This window comes from Mobula birostris, chromosome 28 (assembly GCF_030028105.1).
Source record: "Mobula birostris isolate sMobBir1 chromosome 28, sMobBir1.hap1, whole genome shotgun sequence".
Taxonomy (NCBI): Eukaryota; Metazoa; Chordata; class Chondrichthyes; order Myliobatiformes; family Myliobatidae; genus Mobula; species Mobula birostris.
Genome location: NC_092397.1, coordinates 28,794,927 through 28,819,633, shown reverse-complemented (window position 1 = coordinate 28,819,633; position 24,707 = coordinate 28,794,927). Strand labels below are relative to the sequence as shown.

The window sequence follows — 24,707 nt, the reverse complement described above, 5'->3', positions numbered from 1 at the left end:
TTCTGGCATTTATCCAAACGGAAGAATGCTGCGCCTGCCCATTCACCTCCTCCCTCACAACATTCAGAGTCCCAAACAGTCCTTCCAGGTGAGGAAACACTTCAGTTGTGAGTTTCTCTGGGCCGTCTCCTGTATCGGGTGCAATACGGCCTCATCCAGAACTGCAAGACGCAAGATAGATTGGGGAAACATTTTGTCGAACAACTTTGCTCCGTCCGCAACGAGTAGGATTCCCCAATGGTTAACCATTTTAATTCCACTGCCCATTCCCATTCTGACATGTTGGTCCATGGATTCCTCTACTGCCACGATGAAGCCACCCTCGGGTTGGAGGAGCAACACTTCATATTCCGTCTGGGTAGCCCTCAACCTGATAGAATGAACATCGATTTCTCTAACCCGCTAATTTCTCCATTCTCCTCTCTTTGTTTTAATTTTCTATTCGGGATTCGCTCTTGCGTCCTCACCTCTCCTCGTATGTTTACCACCTCCCTCTATTCAACCCGCCCCTCCAAACTGATTTCTGCCTTTCAACCCTTTTCCTTTTCCACCAATCACCACCCAGCCTCACAAATATTCCCCTTTACCCAGCATATCTAACTTCCATCTTAACCTGGCTTCTCCTATGGCCCCCAGTTTTCAATACTGCACTTTCCCCAACATATCTACCTCTTGTTCTCACCTGGCTCCACCTATCACCTCCCAGTTTTCAATCTCCCCTTTCCCCTACATATCTACATTCCTTCCTCACCTGTCACCTCCCAGTTTTCAATCTTCCCTTTCCCCATCATATCTACCCTCCTTCCTCCCCTGTCACCTCCCAGTTTTCAATCTCCCCTTTCCCCATCATATCTACCCTCCTTCCTCACCTGTCACGTCCCAGTTTTCAATCTCCCCTTTCCCCATCATATCTACCCTCCTTCCTCACCTGTCACCTCCCAGTTTTCAATCTCCCCTTTCCCCATCATATCTACCCTCCTTCCTCACCTGGCTTCACCTATCACTTTGAAGCGTGAACTCCTTCTCCTCCCCGACTTTCTTATTCTGGCTTCTTCCCACTTCCTTTCCAGTACTGATAAAGGAACATAATTTTTTATTCCTCTCCATAGATGCTGACTGACCTGCTGAGATGATCCAGTGTTTTGTGTGCGTTACTCTTATATTTGTGCCAAAAAACACCCATCATCGATCACCGCCCACCTGGTCTTTGATTCCATTCCCCCCCCCCCTCCTTTCATTGCCATAGACTGCTGTCCTGGGCATTCCCCACAGTTTTGTTGTTCATATAACAGAAACAAAAGTCCGATGATAACAGTCACAGTCACTCACTTGGTCTCACCAGATCCGCGGCTTTTCTTTTGCCTGATGATCACGTTCGCCCACTTTGTCTGAAACTCAAAAATACCTTAATTTCTCTTTCCCAGTGGTGACGAATGGGGCTCCGCCTGAAACATTATCTGTTTCCCTTTGTACTAATGTGACCGACCCGTGAACTTCGCAGTGGAGCAGCAAGTCGCCGCTTTATTTAACTTGCACGTTGATGTGAACAAGAAGCGAAACGTCCCTGCTCCTGGGTTCACAAAAGGACCCGGAGAGTCGCAGTGAGATCCGTGAGGCAGTACCAGCGAACGGCCACTGGAGGGCACCGAGGGTCCGGGTCCTGTGTAGCAGCGCAGAACACTTCAGAGTTCAAAGTAAATTCAGTGTCGAAGCACAAATATGCTACCGTTAGATGCATTTTCTCCAGAGGATTCACAGTAAGTGAAAGAAACAGAATACGATCAATGAAAGAGTGCACACAAGACGGACAATCAATGCAGAAAACATAACAGACTGCGAAAATACAAAAACGCAAAATAATAATCAAATAAAGTTAACTAATGGAGCAGCAACCCTCCATGGAAAACATCCCTATGATCTGAGCAGACAAGGTATGAAGAAGGAAACGTGGAACGCTCGGGTCAGAGTTGGAGACCTCTTCCCAGAAACAGAGGGGTTCGTTGTGGCATTACAGGGCCAGGTGTTTAACACAAAAATGTTACAAATCCATAATAAAAGTCCAACAAATTAAAGCCGATAAATGCAGAAAATGACAAGGGACATCAGAAACAATCCAACACATTACAAGATGGAGCAGCAGTTTAACTCAATCTGATTATTTACACATGGACAGTCAATTGGCAAACATCATTCACCAAAATCTTGCTTTAAAATGCAAACTCATAAAAGACACCATACCTTACTATAAGTACAAACCTGTTCTAGATTAGGTTAGAGTCGTACAATTATTTTATGACTGATTCTTTACAGGACAATCCATAATACCGTCTGCATATATAATATTACTGGATTAAAAAGGCAATAAGAACGTACATAATCGATATAGCCATTGCAAACACACATAGCAAACAATTAACAAGTGAAAAGCACCAGAACTATACTGAATTAACATAGAAAATAGATGCAGGAGTTGGCCATTCGGCCCTTCGAGCCTGCACCGCCATTTATTATGATCATGGCTGATCATCCAACTCAGAACCCTGCCCCAGCCTTCCCTCCATACCACCTGATCCCCGTAGCCACAAGGGCCATATCTAACTCCTTTGTAAATATAGCCAATGAACTGGCCTCAACTGTTTCCTGTGGCAGAGAATTCCACAGATTCACCACTCTGTGTGAAGAAGTTTTTCCTAATCTCGGTCCTAAAAGGCTTCCCCTTTATCCTCAAACTGTGACCCCTCGTTCTGGACTTCCCCAACATCGGGAACAATCTTCCTGCATCTAGCCTGTCCAATCCCTTTAGGATTTTATACGTTTCAATCAGATCTCCCCTCAATCTTCTAAATTCCAACGAGTATAAGCCCAGTTCATCCAGTCTTTCTTCATATGAAAGTCCCGCCATCCCAGGAATCAATCTGGTGAACCTTCTTTGTACTCCTTCTATGGCAAGGATGTCTTTCCTCAGATTAGGGGACCAAAACTGCACACAATACTCCAGGTGTGGTCTCACCAAGGCCTTGTACAACTGCAGTAGTACCTCCCTGCTCCTGTACTCGAATCCTCTCGCTATAAATGCCAGCATACCATTCGCCTTTTTCACCGCCTGCTGTACCTGCATGCCCACTTTCAATGACTGGTGTATAATGACACCCAGGTCTCGTTGCATCTCCCCTTTTCCTAATCGGCCACCATTCAGATAATAATCTGTTTTCCTATTTGTGCCACCAAAGTGGATAACCTCACATTTATCCACATTAAATTGCATCTGCCGTGAATTGAAGGAAGAAATTGAAAGACGATCGAGCATGTACAGGGTATATATTGTCCCAATGGTAATATCAACAACTACCATCTCAAAGTCACTACACAATAGCATTAAAGCAATATTTCTGTAAATCTGCTGAAAACCACTATACTGTACAACAGTAGAATGGTTTGAGGTCCGGAGTTATTGAGGAATGAGTGTGCTTCAGCACCCCCGTACTTCAGGCTAGCGTGAGCTGAGAAAGTATTAATAATAACAAAGCAAAAATGTCTCTAGCATGAAATGTCCGGTTTGAAAGTGAGTTGTGGAAACAGTCAGTGTTGGTGTGAGTGAAGTTCAGTGAATTTATCCATCTGGTTCAAGTGGCGATAACATAAATTTAAACATGAAATACACTGGTGCCCTGTAAGAGTTTCTGTTGGTTTGATCGTCCATGTACAATATATTAAGTTTATGTCAACATCAATGTAAGCAAGACAGGTCGTGGTAGTGTTCTGTTTTCTGTATGTGGATTTTTTAAATAAATAAATAAACGTATTAGAAACAGCACGGAGCGCTCAAAACGTACAGCAAAGGCCACTGGATCAACAGCGTCCCTGAATAGGCTGGAACCACCAGCATTTCGGATACAGTGTCGAACACGCTGACCGATTGCATCGTACAGCCCACCTGAATAAAAGCGGAACACATGGACACTTCTTGGTTTTGGAGGCGGCGAATACAGATCGGTGTTTCGACTGGCTTTTTACAATCTGCATCCGTGAGAGGATTCAAGGCGTCAAAACCGATATAAACACGTAGTCGGCAGGATTTGAACCTGCGCGGGGAAACCCCAATGGATTTCTAGTCCATCGCCTTAACCACTCGGCCACGACTACAAGTTCTTCACAGCTGGATTCAAATCCCGGAGTCAGATAAACAGGGTTGATCCTGAACTAAAAGCGGGAATTGCTGGAAATATTCAGCAGATCTGTTAGCGTCTGTGAAGAGAGAAACCGAATTCACGTTCAGCTCAATGACCTTTCACCAGGAAATCAGTCACTGAATTGGATGGAGTCTCAGTCAGAGCAGAGCAGGATCGGGAGATGTAGAATCCTTCTGCGGGGATTAAGAAACTCCTGGGTAAGACGACCCTGATGGGAGTATTTTATAGACTTTCGAATTGTAGCCACGGATCTGGTCTACAATTTACAGCGGAAGACAGAGAAAAAAAAACATGTAAGAAAGGCAACGTTACGTCAGAGGGAGTATTTCAATAGCCATATAGATGGAAAATCAAGTTGATGAATACGTGGAATGCCTCTGAGATATCTGTTTGGTTGAGCCTACTGGGGAAAAACAATTCAGCACTGGGTGTTGCGTTGTGTAGTTTTTTGGGCTATGTTGTTATTAAGTTACCTCTAACTTGACTGCAGTCTGGACAGCTGTTGTGAACAAGCCAAGGTAGATAATCCATCAATGGATTAAACTCACAGTAGCAATTAAAACACGCTGCTGTTCAGAAGCGATTGGTGCGGGAATTCTGCTAATGAGTGGCCTCAATGGTCGAAGGCTCCACTGAAGGTTGCATGTAGTACGAAGTGTGGAAAGGAAATGAGGCTAATGTATGTTGGTATTTGCTTGGTGTGGTGAATAATACTTATTCCATTGATACTTCAAGCGTATCTGACAAGAAGGGAACTCTAAGTTGCAATTTTTTTTTTGGTTTTTAATGTTTTAAACATGTTATTAAACTATGGGATCTGTTATCCAAGACTATTAAATATTATGTGGGTTTAGCTAATGACTTTTTGCAGAATCCATCCCTTTTGGAATAAAGTTTGGAACTGAGGTTTAAATGCATATGTTTTACTTCCCATGTTATTATTGCTTTGCTCTTTGTACTGATGGTTACACAAGACATTTCCCCCCGTGTTGTTGTTGTTGTTGTTGTTTTTTTTTCTTTAAGGCCAACTTTAATAACTTCAATATTTGAAAAGCACATGCCATTCTAAAATTTCTTTGTGTTGATCTTGTTTAATTTCTTATAGCTATGTTGTATTTTAAAATAATTAATTACTGTTAAATTCCTTGATATATCGTGTGAAATTGGTTACATGTTATCATGTTTCTTCACGCTTTGTTATGACAATATTTTTAAATCCTTATCGGTATTTTTTGATATAGTCATGAATTCTGCTGTTCCTTTTGTGCTATATTCACTGAGACATAAACAGTAATGTGATCGCCAGAACTTTCCGTGGATCGAGAAGGAGGAGATGTTGGCCACAGAAGATTTCAAATATGCAACATAACATAGAACTCGAATGGCTCAAGGACAGTGGAAGCAGACAGAACAAGTGTCTTTGTACCAGCCATGTACTTGGAAGTGAATATGTAATTTTGTGGAACCGTTTTACATCTTCCATTTTATGAGATGAAAATTTTGGTGTTTTAAAGTAAACACAACGTTGCTTCAGGTAAATTGCGGGTTAAGAAATCTTTTGCAAATTAGAAGTTATTGTGAAGTGTTTTTGATATAATATAACATGCAAATGTGTGAATGTTGGGGTCAATCCCTGTCTGGAGTGATTGAAACTGTCACAATGGCGGGGGGGGGGCGTAGATGGTGGACCCAACAGCAAGACACAGACACTGAAGTACAAGGAACAGGACTTGACTAGAGTAGGGACGTGACAGGATGTAAACAAGGAGCAGGGACAAGAACACAGACATGGGCTAGGACATGGACAAGACAGGGAATCCGGACAAGGAGATATACACTCGGAGCTTGGGCTCCGAGCCAGAGTCTGGACAATGGCCCAGAACCTGGGTCTTGCCTCGGGCTCGGGCCCTAGAACCAGCCAACGACATGACATGACTACAGAACACATGGCTGGGATCTAGAGTGTAGAAGCCTGCAGGCTGGAGTCTTGGCTCTTGAGGCCTGCGGAGGCTGAGACTCGGAGACAGACTGGGAACTGTACATCAACATAGAGCCGGGACTTATACTTCAAAAAGCCGGGACTCATCTTTAACACACTAACATGAGACAGGACAGTACATAGACAGAGAGCTGGGACTTAACCTTAGACAAGCCAGAACTCAACTATCTCCACACCAAGGTGGGACAGGTCCATCCGTCGGGTAACGGCAGAACGACCGGACTTACCCAACAGAGGCAAAGACAAGACAAGACAGGACCCCATGCAGGGCAACGGCAGAACTGCCTGACTTACCCCACAGAGGCGTGGACAAGACAAGACAGATCCTCCCGCAGGCAACGGAAGAAACGGCCTGACTTACCCCACGGAGACGAGGACAAGAAGAGACAAACACCGAAGAACTACAGGAAGTTCCACCTCTGCATCGGGGTTGCTCTGAGTCGCAGTTCGGCCAGCAACCTCAGCTGGCTACGGAAACAACCAGATCCCTACCTAGCTCGGAGTGGCTGGCAGCCACTCAGCTGACCCTGGAAACAGCCGAATCCATACCACAAAGACAGCTCCGACTACCGACAGCAAGGCTCCATAAAGCGATGGTTCTCCAACGCGGCCTAAAGATGGAGTGGCCGCTCCAGCCTTCCACAGGCAGGTTACTCCCAGAGTATCTTGGCAAGACGAACTAGCAGCCTGCACGCAACCCCAAGGCTACTTATATTCCAAACTCCAAGATGGGAATCAGGTGCCTATGATCAACTCAATCAAAACAAGGGACAGCTGGAAGACCCGGAGTCCTGAGTCCACGACTGGACTGTGAACCGGAATGCAGATTTCACGGACCGGACCATGACACAAACTGGTTCCTGAAGGGAACAAAGAGCCATAAACTACCGATTGACGCTTGCTGAGAAGAGGGCAATAAATGGATGCTGACCTGGAGCAGAGTCAACAGAAAGGAGAATTCAAGCCATTCAGATAACCTACAGTCAATGACACTGGAATGGGATAACTGAACTGGAAAATATGAATATAAAAGTGGAAACTTCGAATGTGCTAGCAGCGATAACTCTTTCCAGAAACCCACCATCGCAAGGAAGAACTCCCAAGTCAGTGACTGGGAGAAGAAAGGATGGATCACTTGGCCAACTGAGATGCCCCAGTTTGGTGATATAGATGAGAAAATTAGTCTGAGTGAGTATTGGTATAGCGGGAACAGCAGAATTCCTGTTCTAAATTGTTGGCCCGGTGTCGACACAGTTACGTTGTTGTTTATGCAGAGACAATAAAGTGCGAGTTTTGTTTACTGTATTTACAAGTTACAGAGTGAATTTCCTAACCTAGTTCGATAGGACTATCGACGGATTGGAACAAAAATACTCTTCCAGAGGCACTTCAAAAATTCCATTTGTTATCTTGCACAAAAAATGATCTGGTTAATTTTGGAGAAGTTGAAATATCTGATTGCTGTAACCCTATCTACAATATGACATTTCTGTGTGATTTGCCAGCAGATCTGCTCCTCAAAATGGAGAGAATTGCAGTATAATCCCAGCAATGTCGTTTTTGGTGGTTATTTTATTTATTCCTAAACTCAACTCATACTTACATATTCATCGGTTTTTCTAAAGAACATGGACAATCATAATTTTTTTTTTCACAGTTGCTGATGCGTGAGGCAGGCGCCATTTGCAGGAATAAAACCTGCTGCAGAGTGAGGATTGATCCGACAGAGAGCGGCTCGGGATCTGGTGGAATCACATGGAGCATGGGAGCCGCTTCACTCCTCGAAACTCCCGCAACATGGAGCGACAGTGGTATAGGGATGAGCACAGCTGCCTTTCAAGCAGCTCACCCGGGTTCGATTCCCGGCGATCGCCGTGTGTTGTACCTGTTTTTCAGCACTTGTCTCATAAACGTCTGGGTCTGGAATCACTCAGTCACATTACATCCTTCTCTATGAAATGAAAATTTCTGCCCGTAGTGCGTCTGCAATTTCAGCCCAGAGTTTCTCTTTCCGAATTGTCTTACCGTCATCGAGTATTGGTCTCGCCCTATCTGAGATGTCCCCGTTTTCACTTCCCACACAACTTCTCACCTTCTTTGACACTGAAAGCTCTCTTTTTCTCCCACCATTTCTAATTCAGTGTCACAATCAGAAAGGTTAATGCCGTGTCATCACTCACAAATGTTTCTTGAGGTGATGAGTGTTTCCAGTATTTTCTGTCCAGTCTGTTCAATACCAGACACAGCTTCATGCAGTGGAGAACAAGATGTGTTGGACAAACGCTGAGCACAACAGCAATTGTCGTTTTATCCGCGAAGTTCTCAACAAATCTCGGAAAGTGATGAAGTGAGTGGATGGAAATTTCAATTAGAAGTACAAGTTTTGCTGTTTAAGTGAAATGTGTGCTGTGTTCACAGGTGACGTGACGGCGATTTGCGGTAAAATACTCTGCTGAAGAATAACAGACGATGGTTTCCATCTGTCGGCCTCTGGATAACGGGCCCAGCACATTCCCGCCGCGCCATTCTGCTGATAGGTAAATATCTCTGTTCCTCTCCTGTCTTTCTATTTGTTAATTTTGACGCTTTCCCCCGATTATCTATTGTTTTGTTTGTTGGATTATTTTCCCTGTCTAATTTCTCTCGTGTCTCTCTCACGCTTTTACCTTCCACCCCGTCCTCCTTTCCCTGTTCATCACTTCCTGCCCCATCCGGTTATTATCCGGTCTCTGTGCTCCGACCCAGCTGGATATCTCGTCCCGACATTTCAGCAACGGATCTGATTTTCATTATCATTCTGACCCTATTCCTACGGCCCTGCAGTCAGACACACTGGCTATCTCCCTCTGTGTCTCCTTGCCTTCCTTCTCTCTGTCAGCGGGCTGTTATTTAGGCTATAAACACAGGTGCTGGAAATCCCAAACACTGAATGCCGGAGCAAATCACCAGGTCAGACAGCATCTCTGGGGAGGAGTAAACAGTCGGTGTTTCCTGTGGAGATGCTGCCTGGCCCGCTGAATTTCTCCTCCATTTGTGTATGCTATTTCGGTCAGTCTCCGACATAACGAGCAGCGACCGCAGTCTGAGGTGCAGCGGAGAATACACCCACACTCCGGGATTTATTTTGTCCAGTCCCGAGTCCCGTTCACCTCCCAATCCGTCCATATGATCGAATGAAGATCAGAATTCCGTCAGTTTTCAATAGTCCGAAAATCACTGGGTCTGAATGTGAAAGTGAGCTGCTGTCAGCAGTCCTCTCTCCCCTCTGTAGAGTCCTGCCGTCGGATGTCTTGCGATTCTCGTACCAGACGGTTTAGCAAGTGGTTAGAGCTCTCTCAATGATGCTCCTGTGAAATAAAAACAGATTGAAGAGGGGTTGGGGAGGTCTCACTGAAGCCAGGAAGTGGACACACCGGTGCGCTTTCTTGCTGTTCTTTGTGGCGTTCAGAGGGCAGGTTTGGTGGTCCACTCTCTCTCTCTCTCTCTCTCTCTCTCTGGAGGAGCCGTTTATTTGCGGTAATGAGCGATCCCTTGGCCTAATGAATCTTCTCTTTAGTCTTGTCCACGTTGAGACTCAACGCATCATTGTGCTAATTGCAAACCTGACGATTGGGTAGATTGACGATTTGCAATGTTCAAAATTCAATGCTCACTAGCGTGGAGATGCCGGGGATTGAACCCGGGACCTCATACATGCAAAGCATGCGCTCTTCCACTGAGCTACATCCCCGCTTGAACCACAGAAGTGTTCAGGTCCAAACCTTCCTGCATATCACAATTGAGCAGTTCAACACAGGTAATGGCTGATGGCCACAGTCATTCGGCCCCGAGTCTGCTCCACCATCCAGTGCGATCATACTTGATCCTTCTTTAGTTCTCTTCCCAAACACCATGATAATTTTTGTGGAATGAAACCAATTAGATTCCAGCAGAATGATCACGGAAAAGGAAACACATACCACATTCTGAAGGATAATTTCAATCTCGCTGTTATGACTATTGAATGGTTTCCTTGTGAAAAAAGATGGACGCTTGACCTCACAATCTACCCCGTTATGACACTTCATCTTATTGTTTACCTGCACTGTGCTTTCTCTGTCGCTGTTGCACTTTATTCTACATTTTATTGTTGATTTACCTTGTTCTCTGTCAATGCACTCCGTAATGATATGATGTCTATGAATAGTATGAAAGAGAAGCTTTTGTCACATATTGTATCTAGGTATGGCAGCAGAAAGGGAGCACGGACACAGAACACGGACACTAAACACGGGGACAAAAAGAGACAGTTCCGAACTCAACGATAGATAGTTTCTTCTCTTGGCGCGGCAATGCTCCACTCTCACTCCGGCGGTTGAACTTGATGGGGATACTGACGAGGATGCAGGCGACGGTTTCAGGCAGGAAAGGAAGGGAACAGTCCAGCAAACAATCCCTGGTTTGCAGAGGTATTTACGTGCCAGACCGAAATGAGAATCGGTGCGTCAATTAAGGCACCCAACAGAACAAAGGAGAAAAGAGGAAAACCCGGAACAAGGATCGATAGATCGGACTGTAAACCGGAATGCGGACGTCACGGACCGGACCATGACAATGGGGAGTGTATTGATCCCGGGGTCGGAGAAAACAGGACTATTACTGAAGTAAAATCTGAAACTGCCGGAAATATTCCACAGCTCAGACAGCATCTATGGAGGGAGAATCAGAGTTCACGTTTCAGGTCGGTGACTTTCACCCTGAGCTCTGGGCCTTTAGAGGAGAGAATCTCACTAAGTTGCAATCGTTCTTGGATACTTCCAATCAGTTCTCCTCGAGACTTTTCAGGTGTTAAATTAAGTGTCCTTGGACTTGTGACTTCAGGATGGCTTCTTGTAAGCTTTTCAAGAGTCAAGGGCTTTATATAGCTGGGCACAGATTCTTTACTGCCCTGCAGTGTATGTAAAATGGCAGCGCTAATCTCTCGGGCAACAGTTGGCCCAGATCCTTGCCCAGTGAATTTCCAACCGAGTTATTCTGAGCTATCAAAGACCTTATAAGTTCTGCTGCTTTGTCTCTTTTGTTAATAACGTTCCTAGTTTTGTTTAATCCTTCTGAGTCTGCTTGCTGCAGCGCTTAGTTCCAAAGATCCAGTGTGACCTTCTTCCTCATCAACTCCCCTTGTAAGCTGCTCGAAAACTCTATTAGACTGGTTAAATGCAAGCTATTATGGACAAAGTCATGTTGACTGTCTCTAATCAGGCGCTGCCTATCCAAATATATACGTACTGTTTATGTCTGGTTCTCGAGAATATTTCAGTTATTTACCCGTTGCTAATTTCAGATTCAGCGGCTTGTAATTTCAAGGAACCTTTCTTAAACAACAGAGCAACAAACCTTCTGAACATCGCCCGTGGTTAAGGATATGTGAAATATATCTGCGATGGCCCCTGCTATTTCTGCACAAACCTTCAACAAGGACAAAGGGATACCTTACGAGGCCATGAAGTATTTACACCCCAATTTGCCCCCTGTTTTGCAATCAGAGTATTGCCCATAACCTCACTAATGTTTTATCTTAGTTATATAGATTGTGCGTCCGTTTCCTGAGAAAATTAAAGTAAAAAAAATATTTTAAGTTCTCCCTAATCTCCTTTAGCTCCATTTACAGATGACCACGCTGACCATCGTGAAGGCCAATGTTGTCCCTTGCTATCCTTTTGCTCTTAATATATCTGTAGAATCCCTTGGGATTCTCCTTCTAGTTGTCTGCCAAAGCAAACTTATACTTTCCTTTCCTCTCCTAATTTGCCCTTGAAGTGTTGTTTGCATTCTTTGCATGATTAAAGCATCATGGGTCCCTCGTCCCCGGTGTATCAAGGTACACACTCGTGCCCCAGTCTATCGCAGAGGGCGAAATCCTCAAAACTGTCAAAATACGTAAAAATATCATTCTCATTCCACCGCTGGCTATTAATATCACTTTCTGCAGAAAGAAGGAGCAGGTCGTTGTTCTCCATGGCCAGAGACACCGTGTCTGCATCTGTATCCCACAACCGAGTTAATCATGGGACGATACATTCCCCAGACTTTTGAACATTTTTGTCCCGTGTATCCGCCTTTTCCTCGCCTCGACGCCCCGGTCACTTTGTGTCGTCCCGTCGCCTCCCATAACTGAACAGGCTAACGCGCTTGAGAAGCGGAATCATCTGGGCCAGATGGGCTTCATTGCAGAGATATGAAAGAGGTAGCTGAACAGATGGTGCACCTTTTCAAGAATCACTAGATTCAGAAATGTTTCCGGAAAGTGAAAAATTTAAGCTATCTCTCCAACTTTTGAAGAATGGAAGGGGGCAACAGCCATCTGGCCTGATTTCAGTGTTTAGCATGATGTTGGAATCCATTTGCATTACTTTACAAATAATATATTTTCTAATTAACTGATGTTTTGGTAAGGAGAAAATTCAGACATTAGGTACAAATGGAGTTAGGTGTCCTTGTGCAGGATTCCCCAAATGTTGACTTGCAGCTTGAGTTGGGAGTAAGGAGGCAAATACAATGTTCGCATTCAGTTTGAGAGGACACACGTACAGTGTAATCTCATTTTAGAAAGGCAGAGACGAGTCACGGTCACGTGATGGGTGGATTTATTCAGGAGTAACAAGTCGGCATGGTGCAGGGTTTAGCAGTAAATTTGAGTACGTTTCACAAAACAGGCGGGTTAAAAACATTTGTACACATTAGTCTCTGTACGGTGTGAGATTCTGGGTTTCATTTCGTACCTGTCAATCTCTGATGCAGGTGAAACTGGGGGTTCATTCTGTACCTGCCAGTCGCTGGTACAGTGTGAGAGTGTGGGGTTCATTCTGTACCCGTCAGTCTCTAGTACAGTGTGAGAGTGTGGGGTTCATTCTGTATCCGTCAGTCTCTGGTACAGTGTGAGATTATGGGGTTCATTCTGTACCTCTTACTGTCTGGTACAGTGTTAGAGTGTGGGGTTCATTCTGTATCCATCAGTCTCTGGTACAGTGTGAGACTGGGGGTTCATTGTGTACCTGCCAGTCTCTGGTACAGTGTGAGACTGGGGGTTCATTGTGTACCTGTCAGTTTCTGGTATAGTACAGAGGTTTAGTCCACAGTTTACCTCGAAGTAATGTTAATTCAATTTCATTACTGCAGTTGATTAGTTTGATTAAATCTTCTTTGAACAATTGGACACAATGATCCACATGAATACAGTATCTCAGAATCAATGCTATCAGTCAATAACAGCATCAGACACAGGAGCAGTGTTATGTGACTGGGCCCATGGAGTCTGCTCCTCCATTCGATCGTGGCTGATTTATTATCCCTCCCAACCCTGTTCTCCTGCCGTCTTCCCATAATGTGTGACACTCTCAATATTTAAGAACTTACCTGCGTCCGCTTTAAATATACCCAATAACTTTACCTGCAGAGCCGTCCGCTTTTAATATACCAAATTACTTGGCTTCCTCAGCAATGAATGCAACAGATCCCTTTCTTCTAGGTCCGTAGATAATGCATTCCGTTCGTTGCAGTCCTCTGGCACACTCCTGTCCCAGAGAATAAAGCTGTGGGTCTGCGCCAATCTTTTCACCTCCTGCCCAACAGTGTGAAACAAGAGCCGCGTCTCACCAAATGGATTCCTCTCCCTAAAGTTCAAAGTTGAAAGATTAAACTAAATTAATTACCGAAGTATATACTCGTAACCACATGAGCATCCACCGTAAATACAATGAAACACAAGAGAATCAATGAAAGACCGCACTGAAGAAAAACAGCAAACGAGCAATGTGCAAAAGACTATAAACTATGCAAATACGAGAAAGAACAAATGCGATATTAATAATAAATAAATAATCAATAAATGTCGAGAACATGAACAGACTTGAAAGTGAGTTTATGGGTTGTGGGTACAGTTCAGTGTTGGGTGAATGAAGTTATCCATTCTTCTTCAGGAGTCTGATGGTTGCGGGGTGATGGATCTGTTGATGTGTGTGTGAAGAGAGTATGACCTGCATGGCCGCGGCCCTCTATTCCGTGTAGATGCGCTCAGCGGTGGGGAGGGGCATAACTGTGCAGGACTGGGCTCCATCCATTACGCTTTCTGGGCTTTTCCGTACAAGGACATTGGCGGTTCCATGCCAGGTCCTTTTGCCACCAGTCAATATACTCTCCGCCACACATCTATTGAAGTCTGTCAAACTTTTAGATGACATGTAGAGCGCTGCCGTGCCTTCTTTGTAACAGGAGGTATGTGCCGGGCCCAGGAGAGAGAATCTGAAATGATAACACTGAGGAAGTTATATTTCCCCCTTCATCCTTCCCTCGCTGCTGCTCTCTCGTCCCTCTCCATCCGCACTGCGCTCTCACTTGGCTTTTGGCATAGATTCCCTTCTCACTTCTTTCATTTGATTTCGTGAGCTGAGTTTATCAACTCACTCCTATAACGCTACTTCCTTCGGTGATAGCTTAACTACCTAAAAATGTTTCCAGTGCTTCTTAAGTTGTTGTCTTCCACAGCACCGTCTCTTCAAAGGCATAACACGCTGCCAGGATGTTATGACCATCGCGTATTTATTGATGTCCACATGCAACTAATATTGAGACAGTTCCTCTGAAGTATTTCCAGGACTTTTTTTTTCATATCCCCACTGTGTTTGTCACATTTACTCTTTCAGTTTTCTACCGTGAGTGTGCGTGAGTGTTCGTGTGGTGAGTGTTCGTGTGTGTGTGTGTGTGTGTGTGTGTGTGTGTGTGTTTGTCTCTGTGTCTGTTGTTTGTGTGGGTGTGAGATTCACCAGCGGATATAATTTCAATGTAATGTTTGGGAACTCATTCCCAGACCAGACAAACAACTCATATCAAGTGTCTGCCTCTGGGAGAGAAAGGGTAAATTTCCTTAATCAAAAAAGGTATTTTAATTATATTGTTTGTGGTTTGATTTGGTATGTGTTAACAGCTTTTATTGAATTAATCAATTCGAATTTTATTTTTACAACTAAGAACATTTCTCAGAATGTCTACTTAATCAAAGGTTTTGGGAGATGTTATAAGGAAGCAGATTCAGCGGTTTGGCAAGTGAGACAGAAGACACGGATCAACACACACAAGATGCTGGAGGGACAGGCAGCATCTATGGAAAAGAGAACAGTCGACGTTTCGGGCCGAGACCCTTCAGCAGGACTGAAGAAAATAAAGATGAGTAGTGGAGGGGGGAGGAAGGGGAAGTCATGTGATAGGTAAAACCGGGAGGGGCTGGGGTGGAGCAAACAGTTGGGAAGTTGTTTGGCGAAAGAGATACAGGACTGGAAAAGAGGGAGTCTGATAGGAGAGGACAGAAGACCATGCAAGAAAGGAAACGGAGGAGGAGCACCAGAGGGAGGCGATGGACAGGCAAGGAATTCAATCCCCGGCATCTCCAGGTTGGTGACTGTGAATTTAAAAATCGGTGGGAAATCCCAGATGTTGAAATTCCGAGCAACACACACAAAATGCCGGAGTAACTCAGCAAGCCAGGGGATAAGCAACTGCCTGCCTATCTCTACATCGCCCTACGTGGGAGAGTTAAAATCCGATCCTTACTGTTTCAGTTACAAAGCTGTGGTGGTGAAATGGAAAACCCGCCCCGCGTGGCAGGGAGGTGCGAAGCATCAGCGATACTCCACATCTCCCCATCTGTCACTCACTGGTCCGGCCGTGATGGTCTGAACATGACACCAACAGGTAATCCCGGTGGAGGAGTTGCTGCATTTGAGGTGAGTGCTTGCAGTACATCAACGTCGCGAGTTCCGCTCACAAGGTGAACTGCGGGTTCAACACTGAAGGAACTCCGACATTCATTCAATCATCAGGACAGGATTAGGAAGTTAATGGCACCTCGGCTGAAAACGTCGCTATTTATTAAAAATGAGCCGACCAGTGGGATGAATTCTCCGTCTGTACAATTAAATAAAGTAAAACACATTTCACCGGCGAAATGTTGACTGTACCTCTTCCTAGAGATGCTGCCTGGCCTGCTGCATTCACCAGCAACGTTGATGTGTGTTACTTGAATTTCCAGCATCAGCAGAATTCCTCGTGTTCACGGGCGAAATATCGGGAACAAGGTGCAAGACGGGACAGAACATAAAAGGCACGAAGATAATAACTGGGTGGGCCAGAAAGTAGGGAAGCAAGGAAGAAAGGTGGGGAAAAAGAGAAAGAGGAGAAACAGGGAATAAACAAAGAAAATGAAGTACGTTTGATTATGAATACGGGAAGAAGACGGAATGGACCCAGACATATACGAACACAGACATATACAGACACAGAACGAGACCCAGACATGTACAGCCACAGGCTTAAACGCATACATACATACAGAAAACATCGCGCAACATTCACAGTTCAACATTTTTTAGTATTCCCTGTAGCAGAGTGGCGCAGCGGAAGCGTGCTGGGCCCATAACCCAGAGGTCGATGGATCGAAACCATCCTCTGCTATAATCTCTGTTGGCGGCAGCAGATATTCATCCTTGTGTTTTAAAACACATTAGATATGACACATTGAGATTCGTCATTTATTCGTAATCATTTAATTCTCGTCTCTGTGGCGCAATCGGCGAGCGCGTTCGGCTGTTAACCGAAAGGTTGGTGGTTCGAGCCCACCCAGGGACGCTAGTACTCCAGTAGCTTTTTCTCTCTCTCTCGCTCTCTCGTACACGAGAAAATGTGCAGCAGCATCTATGGAATAAAGTACACGGTTGATGTTTCAGGCTGAAAACCTTCTTCAGGATCATGAAGCAGCCTGGCCTGCTGAGTTCCTCCAGCATTTTGTATGTGTTGCTTGGATTTCCATCATCTGCACATTTTCTCGTTTCTGATTCGACGAGTGCACGACGAAGTCTCTTCCATGGAATTGAATTGAATTGACTTTATTAATTACGTCCTTCAAATACATGAGGACTAAAAATCTTTACGTTACGTCTCCGTTTAAATGAGCAATGTGCAATTTATAGTAAATATGTAATAGATATTACTATATTTATTACAGTCAATATGACAGAAATACGATTGTATCAGCTTGAATTAATCAGTCTGATGACCAGTGGAAGAAGCTGTCCCGGAGCCTGTTGGTCCTGGCTTTTATGCTGCGGTACTGTTTCCCGGATGGTAGCAGCTGGAACAGTTTGAGATTCGGGTCACTCGGGTCCTTAACGATCCTTCGGATCATTTTTACAAACCTGTCTCTGTAAATGTCCTGAACAGTGGGAAGTTCACATCTACAGATGCGCTGGGCTGTCCGCACCACTCTCTGCAGAGTCCTGTGATTGAGGGAAGTACAGTTCCCATACCAGGCAGTGATGCAGCCAGTCAGGGTGTTCTCAATTCTGTGCCTGTAGAAAGTCCTTCGGATTTGGGGACCCCTACCAAATTTCTTCAACTGTCTGGGGTGAAAGAGGCGCTGCTGTGCCTTTTTCACCACGCGGCCGGTACTTACAGACCTCGTGAGATCCTCGCTGATGTGTATGCCGAGGAATTTTCACCCTCTCAACCCCAGATCCATTGATGTCAATAAGGGATACCTATACTGAAGAAGTTTGAATCTTCCCTTCGACAGGAGTTCAGTGAAACCCTCTCTCGCTGCTCCCCCTCTGTGATCTCAGCTCTTGTTTTCCTGCTGCGTTTCATTGCCAGCTGGGAAACTCTGCGCTGTCCGGAGGCCGGCGCTCCCAACTGCCGCCGCAACGGGCTCAGTGAGAATTGAATCTGTTCTACATGTTTTAGTCACATATACCGAAATACGGTTAAACACTTCTCATTCTCACGGTTCATAGAGATTACACAGTGTATTGGAAGAGAACAAGGTGAAGCAATAACAAAATGCAGAATAAAGTGTAACAGCGACAGAGAAAGCACGGCGCAGGTATATAATAAAGTGCAGCTTCGTACCGAGGTGGATTCTGAGGTCAAACATCTATCTATCTTCCGGGATACCATTCAATCGACACAACAATGGGACTGAAACTATCCCTGAGACTGTGGTGCGTTCTTTCAGGCTTCTGGACCTTCTGCCGGATGAAAGAAGAAACGAGAGAATAGCTGGGGCAGGTTATGTCTTTGGTCAGGAAAACGTATGTTCGATTTGACCACAAAGTGTGGGTTTCCTCGAGCGGAGTCCGTGGAACTAACGGACTTCCTGGGTCTAATGCTGTGCTTTTTATTCAGTTTGGGGTCCTGGAACATCCTACATGAGGGACCACCACCATCGTACATGAGGAATCCATCAGATCCATTAGAGTGAATTTCACTCAGAACAAATTGCTCAGGAATTAGGATTCTGCGTTCATAGTGCTCGGCGAGGGTTTTTTCTTTAGCCTGAAAGTGTACAACCTGCAATGGCCGGGAATGGAACCCGTGTTAACTACTTGGGAAGCAGCTATGCTCACCACTATACCACCATCTCCACATGATGCAAACCAGACTCGGTGACTGAATGGTCTCTGGGGCTATAAGATTCTGTAACTCGATTCTCAGTGTCTGAGCTGTTTTCTGAAGGATTGTTCCTCACTCTGTTGCAGTTCCTATTCCGACCAGTGGGTGTCGCGACGTTCCGACAGACCGGAGAAACACAGCACCTGCGATCCGACTGAAGGGAGAATCCACCCGAGAGATTGGAAGGGCTACGAATGGTTTCCTGTTTCACGTATCAGTAAATGGAAAACAAATCCTAATTATAAATATCCGTTCAAACAACATGCAGTTAGACGTTAATGGGATCCCCTCATTTGCCCAGTCCTTGAACACAGTAAGTGACTGAATTGCTAAGGAATTCTGAGACACGTCCAGTCACACAGTGAGGAGCGGATGGGTAAAATGCGCCAGCTCTACACTCAGCAAACAAACATCAGAGTGACTCTATGAGTTCTCCTACACACTGACATCCGTGTGACAGGTTCCATACTCTTATTTATTCCTCGTTAGTTCAGTGGTTAGTATCCCCGCCTGTCACGCGGCAGACCGAGGTTCAATTTACCGACGAGGAGACCGTTTTCCTGCTTCAAATGAAGACGGGATTATAATATGGGACAATCTAGTGTGTAAATAGCCCAAAACTGGAGTGTTTCCCGAGAACAAGGGACGTTCATCATTTTGTTTTCACTTTTCCCTCACGACGTCTGTATCTCAAGGCCGTTTGACGTTACACTCAATGACCGAATCCGTCACTCCGAAACATTATACAGAGACTGCTGCCGTGAGATATGAACTCCCGCACTTTCCCAGCACTCGTGCCGACTCTCTCAGTTTGTCTGGATGACTGTGTGGAGAAGACAGGCAAAGGAACAGCTGAAACACTTTGGAGAGAACGATACCATGGAATGTGTAACACCGGGTTTAAAGCCACCTTGCCCCTCCCACAACACTGGACCCGCTGAACAGATGCTCAGAGAGTGACCTTGGGGTGGGGGGGTGGGGCGAGGTAATGTCTGTCTGTCTGTATCTTGTTTTACGGCGGTTGGCATCCAGCTTAATGGTGCATTACCGCCACCCTCTGCTCCAGAATGTGCACTAGACATACATTCTAAATCCCTTCACCCAATCTCAAACACACACACACACACACACACACACACACACACACACACACACACACACACACACACACACACACACACCCCCTACACTTCACCCTCCCATCTTTGACCATCCTAGTATCCTATTCCTGTTTATCCGTCATATTCTATATAAAAAAAACCCTGTACCCCTTAAAAATGCTAAAAATACCCGGACTTGTGCTCTCTCACCCATGCCCAGCAACCCTTTTAATGTGAATTCCTGCATGCCCAACTCCCTTAATTTATTTCTCATCATCTCTCTGTATCCCATACTTCCTGCAACTCAGAACTACATGTTCTACTGACTCCTCTTCCTGACATTCCTCACACAATCCTGTCTGGTGTTTCCCTATCATTTTCAATGTTTTGTTTAATGCACAATGCCCCAGCCTTAACCTAGTCCACACAATTTCCTCTCTTCTGTTTCCATTACCTAGCCTAGTAACTGCAACACTCTTTTGTATTTGATATAAATGCCTCCCTTTCCCCTCCCTGTCCCATCTTTCTTGCCACATTCGGTTGACTTTTTCCCAGATTACACACTTAACCTCTGCTTTACTGATACTAATGTGCATTTCCTCATTTTCTTTCTTTAATGCCCTCTTTGCCAACTCATCCGCCCTCTCATTCCCCTTCACCCCTACATGTGCTGGAACCCATAGAAATTTTACCTGACCTCCCTGATTTGCAATCCTTGTAACTAACTGAAGGACTTCATAAAGTACATCTTGCCGACTGTTTGTGTGAAAAGACCTTAAACTTGCTAGAACGGAGGATGAATCTGAACATATCAATGCTTTGACTTGTCTGGCTTTCTGCACCCATTGCAACGCAACCAACACCGCCAGCATCTCCACTGTAAACACTCCTAACTTATTAGATGTTCTTCTGCCGATTCCAATTTCTTTTGCTGGTATGACCACCCCAAACCCTGTCACTCCTGTTGCAGGTTCCTTCGCACCATCCGTATAAATGTGAGTATAATCTCTATAGTTTTCCATCACATGACAGTTAAATGCATTCACCAAATCTGTTTTATATCTTTCTTTCCTTTTTACCTCTAACAAATGCCAGTCTATGTCAGGCCATACAAGCTTCCATGGAGCTACAACCGGATAAACTACTGAAGGACTTATCCTCAGATCAAATACTCCACATTCTTTTGCGATATCATTCCCTACCCGACTAAAGGTATCCCTCTGAAACCTCCCATTTTCCCAGCACTCCTGCAACACTCCTTTAGTAGGGTGAGAATCATTGTGCCCCTGCAAGTTAGCCCAGTAGTTTGCCATCAGTTGCATCCTTCTTAGTTCCAAAGGCATTATTCCCATTTCTACCTGTAGGGCTGACACTGGTGACGTTTTAAAAGCCCCACTGCACACTCTCAAGGCCTGAGCCTGAATCACATCCAGTTTCCTTATAAGAGACCTAGCTGCTGATCCATATACTATATTTCCATAATCCAATACAGATCTTACTAAAGCCACATACATTCTCTTCAAAGCTGAACAACTTGCTCCCCATTCCCTACCAGTCAAACATCTCATCACATTTATTACTTTTTTACATTTCTCCTCAACTTTCCTGATATGGTCTGCCCATGTTAATCGTGAATCAAATATAACTCCCAGAAATTTAAATGATGCAACCCTTTCTAATTCAACCCCATACATCCTTAACTTCTTCCCTACCTCAACCCTTTTCCTGGTAAAAAATACAGATTGAGTTTTATCTACTGAAAATCTACATTCCCAATCATAACCCCACTCCACCACTTCATCAATTGCTTCTTGTAGTTTCCTGATTATATGGTCCATGTTCATGCCTCTTTTCCACAAGGCCCCATCAACCGCAAACAGTGACCTACCTATATCCACTGGTACCTTTGTGAAGACATCATTGATCATAATCATGAAAGGTAATGGGCTAATCACACTACCTTGAGGTGTGCCATTTTCCACTATGTACTGTTTTGATAATTCTGATCCAATCCGAACTTGAATTTTTCTACCAAACAAAAAATCTTTAATCCAATTAAAAACTCTCCCACCAACCCCCATCTTGTGCAGTTTAATTAATAATCCTTCCTTCCACATCATATCATAGGCTTTTTCAATGTCAAAGAACACTGCAACTACTGACTCTCTATTTGCCTGGGCCTTCCTTATTTCAGTCTCTAACATAATCACTGAGTCCATGGAATTCCTTCCCTTTCTAAAACCACTCTGATAACTTGCCAGCATTCCCCTTTTCTCAAGCTCATATGATAACCTTTCTGTTAGCATCCTTTCTGTTATCTTACATATACTTGATGTTAATGCAATTGGTCTGTAGCTAGTGGGTTTTGACAGATCCTTGCCAGGCTTCCTTATTGGAATTACTACTGCTTCTTTCCATGCACTTGGTAATCTTCCCTCCTCCCACACTCTGTTATAAAAATGCAGCAACTTCAAGAGCGCTCCTTCTCCTAGATTTTTTAGCATCACAGATCATATCAGATCTTTCCCTGGGGAGGTTGGTCTCGATCTCTTTATTGCTCTCACCATTTCTGCTAATGTAAATGGATCATCAATTATATCATCTGTTCCTTCCCTCCTGCTTAAAACACCTGGGTGTTGGTTCATTATTCTTTCCCTTCTTCTTCTCCCTTCTTCAGACAAATTTTCTGAACTGTGTATCAGTACGAATGACTTGGCCATGATCTCAGCCTTATCCCTACTGGAGACTGCAGTTTCCTCCTCAGATATCATTACTGGATATTCCCATTCCCTTCTATCTCCTCCCATCCTCTTAATCATTCCCCATATCTCTCCCACAGGTGTTGTTCTTCCTACCTTGTCGCAAAAACTCCTCCAACTTGCCCTTTTAGCTTGACGTATAGTTCTTCTCACCACTGCCTGTGCTTTCTTATATTGAACCAAATGCTGCATATTATGGGTTCTTTTAACTAGCCTGAATGCTCTATTTCTGTTTTTTACAGCCTGACAACATTCCTCTGTCCACCATGGTACCAGTTTTCTATTCATCCTATTTTTACTCCTAGGTATAGATCCTTCTGCTGCCATGATAATTGCTGAAGTCACCTGACTGTTTAATTCATCTACATTTCCAGAAATATCAACCCTTCTTCACTCAACTTCTGGAACTTACCCCAATCAGCTTTTCCAAACACCCACTTTGGGGTTCCGCCACCTGGTCTTACTTCAACTCTTTCACCCACTGAACACAAAACTGGGTCGTGATCACTGCCTACTGTTCAAGCAGTCCAAACTCCCCAGTTACTAATGCCAGCCAAGGTATTAGACACTAACGTAATATCTAACACTGACTCAGTTCCTGTTGTTATATCTATCCTTGTGCCGCTACCATCATTCATACACACCAAATCCCTTTCTTCCATCAAATCTTCAATTATCTTTCCATTTGGATCTGTAATCTGATCCCCCCATATTGTGCTATGAGCATTGAAATCTGCACACCACATTACTTTATGTCTGTTTTGTCCTTGTATCTGTAATAGGCTGTCCAAATCCAACCTTTTACATGGATTGTAGTAGTTAATTATAACCACTCCCTCCCCTCTCTCCCACACTTCCACCACTATGTATTCCTGATCATCTCCTTTTTCCAGTACCCTATATGGTATACCTTGCTTGATTAACATAGCACAACCCCCTCCTCCCCCTAGATTTCTATCTTTCCTTATCATTGTATACCCATATACCACAAAGTCTAAAGTTGGTTTCAACCAAGTTTCCTGAATACACACTACATGCGGTTTTACAACCATTTCTTTAATAAAGTGCTTGAATTCCTGGCTATTGGCCAGTAAGCTCCTTGCATTCCATTGTAAAAGGATCACCATAATTAGTATTAACCAACGCATGACACTTCCTGGCTTGACTGATTACTGAGGTTCTCCCTCACTTCCTCCCATGTCAGTCCTACTAACCCTAAATGGTTTACTGCTGCTTTTAGCACCAGCTGAATTTTGTCACTTTTTGACTTTACCTCAGCAGTACTATTAATCACTCCTGCAATGAATGTTACTAGAGCCTCTTTGTCTACATAAATCCTGTCATTTGTTCTTTGTTGCATCTCTCGTATCCCTATTGCTCCCTGTTCATTAGGAACATTATTCTGTTCTCTTGACATTCTTATAGCTTCTGCATAAGTGATCTTTCTTTTCACTTTTATTTCTTGAATTTTAGTCTCCCGTCTCACAACCGCGCACCCACTATATGCAACATTATGAGCTCCTCCACAATTGCAGCATTTTGGTTGAACTCCTGTTCCGCACTTTCCATATTCATGATCACCCCCACATCTAGCACATCTCCTCTGTCTTTTACAGTCTTTAGCCACGTGTCCAAACCTTTGACAATTATAGCACCTCAGTGGCTTTAGCACATACACCCTTACTGGGTAACTCATGAAACCCAGGAACACCTTCCTTGGCACTCTTCCTTCTTCAAATTCAATCAATACTGATTCACTTTCCTTTTTCACTCCCTCCTTTGTTGTTTTCAGTCTTTGAACATTCATTACTTTCCCTCCTTTGATATTCCTCTTTATCTCCTCCATATTTATACTCATTGGTACCCCCGTGATCACTCCTTTACAACCACTGTTTTGTGCTCCCACCCTCCCAGTGTATTCCACCTTGCATTTTCCTATCTCTTTTAGCTTGAGTGCTTTCTCAAGTTGTTCCTCATTCGCACATCTTACCAATAAGTTGCCATCATTAAGGACTTTTGCAAATACTATTTACCCTACCTTATTTGTCAGAGTTGTTGTTAGCACAAACGGGTTAATTTTTTTCATATGTCCCTGAGCCTTCTCATTAAACCTAATTATGACAACACCTCCTCTCTGAGCTTGTTCATCTTCCTCACTTTCAAAGCTTTCTCCACTATCATTTCT

At 44.3% G+C, this 24,707-nt stretch overlaps 1 protein-coding gene and 3 non-coding genes across 4 annotated transcripts in view; 2 read left to right on the top strand and 2 right to left on the bottom strand.

Annotated features, from left to right (window-relative positions):
* LOC140188831 (uncharacterized) overlaps positions 1-24,707 on the top strand; it is a 184,644-nt gene that overhangs the window by 39,155 nt on the left and 120,782 nt on the right. The window lies entirely within an intron of this gene.
* Positions 4,062-4,143, bottom strand: trnas-aga (transfer RNA serine (anticodon AGA)). Its single transcript has one exon. It is a non-coding gene; the product is annotated as a tRNA-Ser (tRNA).
* Positions 9,848-9,919, bottom strand: trnaa-ugc (transfer RNA alanine (anticodon UGC)). The gene has a single exon. It is a non-coding gene; the product is annotated as a tRNA-Ala (tRNA).
* trnam-cau (transfer RNA methionine (anticodon CAU)) lies at positions 16,600-16,671 on the top strand. The gene has a single exon. It is a non-coding gene; the product is annotated as a tRNA-Met (tRNA).